The sequence below is a fragment of the Styela clava genome, unplaced genomic scaffold (genome assembly GCF_964204865.1).
Source record: "Styela clava unplaced genomic scaffold, kaStyClav1.hap1.2 HAP1_SCAFFOLD_162, whole genome shotgun sequence".
In the NCBI taxonomy this organism is placed as follows: domain Eukaryota; kingdom Metazoa; phylum Chordata; class Ascidiacea; order Stolidobranchia; family Styelidae; genus Styela; species Styela clava.
Window position 1 is genome coordinate 1 of NW_027556519.1, and position 5,000 is coordinate 5,000.

General features: G+C 54.4%; 1 non-coding gene across 1 annotated transcript in view; it reads left to right on the forward strand.

The window, feature by feature from the left end:
• The first annotated feature begins 3,657 nt into the window (after window positions 1-3,657).
• The window catches only part of LOC144418827 (small subunit ribosomal RNA), a 1,810-nt gene continuing 467 nt past the window's right edge, over window positions 3,658-5,000 (forward strand). The window contains exon 1 of the ribosomal RNA XR_013473687.1: window positions 3,658-5,000. This exon is cut by the window's right edge and continues 467 nt beyond it. This is a non-coding gene — a ribosomal RNA (small subunit ribosomal RNA).

Sequence of the window (5,000 nt, forward strand, 5' to 3'; positions counted from 1 at the left end):
AAGAAGCCGAGCCAAAAAAAGTTAAAGTACAAACGTGCAAGCATACTAACCTAACCCTAGGTAAGGCATGTCAGAGCGAAAGACAGTAATTTCGAATGAGCCAAGAAAGAGCGGTGCGGGGCCGGTCGGAGCGCACCCTTTTCTCGGTGGCTGGCGGGCGAGAGAGTGCTGCGTCGCCGGCATCGGCGTCGAAAGAAGCAGAGCCGAAAAAAGTTAAAGTACAAACGTGCAAGCATACTAACCTAACCCTAGGTAAGGCATGTCAGAGCGAAAGACAGTAATTTCGAATGAGCCAAGAAAGAGCGGTGCGGGGCCGGTCGGAGCGCACCCTTTTCTAGGTGGCTGGCGGGCGAGAGAGTGCTGCGTCGCCGGCATCGGCGTCGAAAGAAGCCGAGCCAAAAAAAGTTAAAGTACAAACGTGCAAGCATACTAACCTAACCCTAGGTAAGGCATGTCAGAGCGAAAGACAGTAATTTCGAATGAGCCATGAAAGAGCGGTGCGGGGCCGGTCGGAGCGCACCCTTTTCTCGGTGGCTGGCGGGCGAGAGAGTGCTGCGTCGCCGGCATCGGCGTCGAAAGAAGCCGAGCCAAAAAAGTTAAAGTACAAACGTGCAAGCATACTAACCTAACCCTAGGTAAGGCATGTCAGAGCGAAAGACAGTAATTTCGAATGAGCCATGAAAGAGCGGTGCGGGGCCGGTCGGAGCGCACCCTTTTCTCGGTGGCTGGCGGGCGAGAGAGTGCTGCGTCGCCGGCATCGGCGTCGAAAGAGGCCGAGCCGAAAAAAGTTAATGTACAAACGTGCAAGCATACTAACCTAACCCTAGGTAAGGCATGTCAGAGCGAAAGACAGTAATTTCGAATGAGCCAAGAAAGAGCGGTGCGGGGCCGGTCGGAGCGCACCCTTTTCTCGGTGGCTGGCGGGCGAGAGAGTGCTGCGTCGCCGGCATCGGCGTCGAAAGAAGCCGAGCCGAAAAAAGTTAAAGTACAAACGTGCAAGCATACTAACCTAACCCTAGGTAAGGCATGTCAGAGCGAAAGACAGTAATTTCGAATGAGCCAAGAAAGAGCGGTGCGGGGCCGGTCGGAGCGCACCCTTTTCTAGGTGGCTGGCGGGCGAGAGAGTGCTGCGTCGCCGGCATCGGCGTCGAAAGAAGCCGAGCCAAAAAAAGTTAAAGTACAAACGTGCAAGCATACTAACCTAACCCTAGGTAAGGCATGTCAGAGCGAAAGACAGTAATTTCGAATGAGCCATGAAAGAGCGGTGCGGGGCCGGTCGGAGCGCACCCTTTTCTCGGTGGCTGGGCGGGCGAGAGAGTGCTGCGTCGCCGGCATCGGCGTCGAAAGAAGCCGAGCCGAAAAAAGTTAAAGTACAAACGTGCAAGCATACTAACCTAACCCTAGGTAAGGCATGTCAGAGCGAAAGACAGTAATTTCGAATGAGCCAAGAAAGAGCGGTGCGGGGCCGGTCGGAGCGCACCCTTTTCTAGGTGGCTGGCGGGCGAGAGAGTGCTGCGTCGCCGGCATCGGCGTCGAAAGAAGCCGAGCCAAAAAAAGTTAAAGTACAAACGTGCAAGCATACTAACCTAACCCTAGGTAAGGCATGTCAGAGCGAAAGACAGTAATTTCGAATGAGCCAAGAAAGAGCGGTGCGGGGCCGGTCGGAGCGCACCCTTTTCTAGGTGGCTGGCGGGCGAGAGAGTGCTGCGTCGCCGGCATCGGCGTCGAAAGAAGCCGAGCCAAAAAAAGTTAAAGTACAAACGTGCAAGCATACTAACCTAACCCTAGGTAAGGCATGTCAGAGCGAAAGACAGTAATTTCGAATGAGCCATGAAAGAGCGGTGCGGGGCCGGTCGGAGCGCACCCTTTTCTCGGTGGCTGGCGGGCGAGAGAGTGCTGCGTCGCCGGCATCGGCGTCGAAAGAAGCCGAGCCAAAAAAAGTTAAAGTACAAACGTGCAAGCATACTAACCTAACCCTAGGTAAGGCATGTCAGAGCGAAAGACAGTAATTTCGAATGAGCCATGAAAGAGCGGTGCGGGGCCGGTCGGAGCGCACCCTTTTCTCGGTGGCTGGCGGGCGAGAGAGTGCTGCGTCGCCGGCATCGGCGTCGAAAGAGGCCGAGCCGAAAAAAGTTAATGTACAAACGTGCAAGCATACTAACCTAACCCTAGGTAAGGCATGTCAGAGCGAAAGACAGTAATTTCGAATGAGCCAAGAAAGAGCGGTGCGGGGCCGGTCGGAGCGCACCCTTTTCTCGGTGGCTGGCGGGCGAGAGAGTGCTGCGTCGCCGGCATCGGCGTCGAAAGAAGCCGAGCCGAAAAAAGTTAAAGTACAAACGTGCAAGCATACTAACCTAACCCTAGGTAAGGCATGTCAGAGCGAAAGACAGTAATTTCGAATGAGCCAAGAAAGAGCGGTGCGGGGCCGGTCGGAGCGCACCCTTTTCTAGGTGGCTGGCGGGCGAGAGAGTGCTGCGTCGCCGGCATCGGCGTCGAAAGAAGCCGAGCCAAAAAAAGTTAAAGTACAAACGTGCAAGCATACTAACCTAACCCTAGGTAAGGCATGTCAGAGCGAAAGACAGTAATTTCGAATGAGCCATGAAAGAGCGGTGCGGGGCCGGTCGGAGCGCACCCTTTTCTCGGTGGCTGGCGGGCGAGAGAGTGCTGCGTCGCCGGCATCGGCGTCGAAAGAAGCCGAGCCGAAAAAAGTTAATGTACAAACGTGCAAGCATACTAACCTAACCCTAGGTAAGGCATGTCAGAGCGAAAGACAGTAATTTCGAATGAGCCAAGAAAGAGCGGTGCGGGGCCGGTCGGAGCGCACCCTTTTCTCGGTGGCTGGCGGGCGAGAGAGTGCTGCGTCGCCGGCATCGGCGTCGAAAGAAGCCGAGCCGAAAAAAGTTAATGTACAAACGTGCAAGCATACTAACCTAACCCTAGGTAAGGCATGTCAGAGCGAAAGACAGTAAACTCGAATGAGCCATGAAAGAGCGGTGCGGGGCCGGTCGGAGCGCACCCTTTTCTCGGTGGCTGGCGGGCGAGAGAGTGCTGCGTCGCCGGCATCGGCGTCGAAAGAAGCCGAGCCGAAAAAAGTTAAAGTACAAACGTGCAAGCATACTAACCTAACCCTAGGTAAGGCATGTCAGAGCGAAAGACAGTAATTTCGAATGAGCCAAGAAAGAGCGGTGCGGGGCCGGTCGGAGCGCACCCTTTTCTCGGTGGCTGGCGGGCGAGAGAGTGCTGCGTCGCCGGCATCGGCGTCGAAAGAAGCCGAGCCGAAAAAAGTTAAAGTACAAACGCGATGCTAATGAGCGAGCCGTTGTCTCGACTAATGTGTAGGGGGCGTTCGATCGAGCGTCTGGCTTGAGCGCTTGTCGGCCTAGCAGAACGGTCGCATTGTTATGCCCGGGTTTTAGGCACCGCTGCAGGCGGCCGGCAGAGCTCTTGTTTGTGCGAAACTGAATGGATCGAGCCCGAGAGAGGGCGAGCAAAGAAAAAACGCAAATCGCTCCGCCTGGCACTGCCGGCGAGAGCGTGGACGTCGCGGCCAGCGACTGTCGAAGCCGAGTACGGCCGCAGGCGATCGCCTCGGTCTTAAACGAATGCGACGAGCACGCGCCGGGCGGCCCAGCAAGGGCCGAGCGCAGCTGTCGCAGCTATCTGGTTGATCCTGCCAGTAGTGATATGCTTGTCTCAAAGATTAAGCCATGCAGGTGCAAGTACGAGTTCTCGTAAAGCGAAACTGCGAATGGCTCATTAAATCAGTCTTGGTTTATTTGGTCTCGTAAGCGAAGTGGATAACTGTGGTAATTCTAGAGCTAATACATGCATTAAGCGCCGACTTCGGGAGGCGCGCTTTTATCAGATCAAAACCGACCGGGTTCGTCCTGTGACGTTTGATGACTCTGGATAACCACGCGGATCGTACGGTCTCTGCACCGACGACGTATCATTCAAGTGTCTGCCCTATCAACTGTCGAAGGTACGCTACGTGCCTACCTTTGTGATAACGGGTAACGGGGAATCAGGGTTCGATTCCGGAGAGGGAGCCTGAGAAACGGCTACCACATCCAAGGAAGGCAGCAGGCGCGCAAATTACCCATTCCCGACACGGGGAGGTAGTGACGAAAAATAACAATACAGGACTCTAACGAGGCCCTGTAATTGGAATGAGTACATCCTAAAACTCTTAACGAGTATCCATTGGAGGGCAAGTCTGGTGCCAGCAGCCGCGGTAATTCCAGCTCCAACAGTGTATGCTAAAGTTGTTGCGGTTGAAAAGCTCGTAGTTGGATTTTGGGCGAGCGCCGCCGGTCCGTCGCAAGGCGTGTCACTGGTTGCGTTCGCCTCACCTTCGGTTCTCCGTCGGTGCTCTTGACTGAGTGTCGGCGGTGGCCGATAAGTTTACTTTGAAAAAATTAGAGTGTTCAAAGCAGGCTGTTCGCCTGCATAGTGTTGCATGGAATAATGGAATAGGACCTCGGTTCTATTTTGTTGGTTTTCGGAGCACGAGGTAATGATTAAGAGGGACAGACGGGGGCGTCCGTACTCTGCCGTTAGAGGTGAAATTCTTGGATCGGCGGAAGACGAACTACTGCGAAAGCATTCGCCAAGAATGTTTTCTTTAATCAAGAGCGAAAGTCAGAGGTTCGAAGACGATCAGATACCGTCCTAGTTCTGACTATAAACGATGCCAACTAGCGATCGGGAGGCGTTACCATGACGACCTTTCCGGCAGCTTCCGGGAAACCAAAGTCTTTGGGTTCCGGGGGAAGTATGGTTGCAAAGCTGAAACTTAAAGGAATTGACGGAAGGGCACCACCAGGAGTGGAGCCTGCGGCTTAATTTGACTCAACACGGGGAAACTCACCCGGCCCGGACACAGGTAGGATTGACAGATTGAGAGCTCTTTCTTGATTCTGTGGGTGGTGGTGCATGGCCGTTCTTAGTTGGTGGAGCGATTTGTCTGGTTAATTCCGATAACGAACGAGACTCTGGCA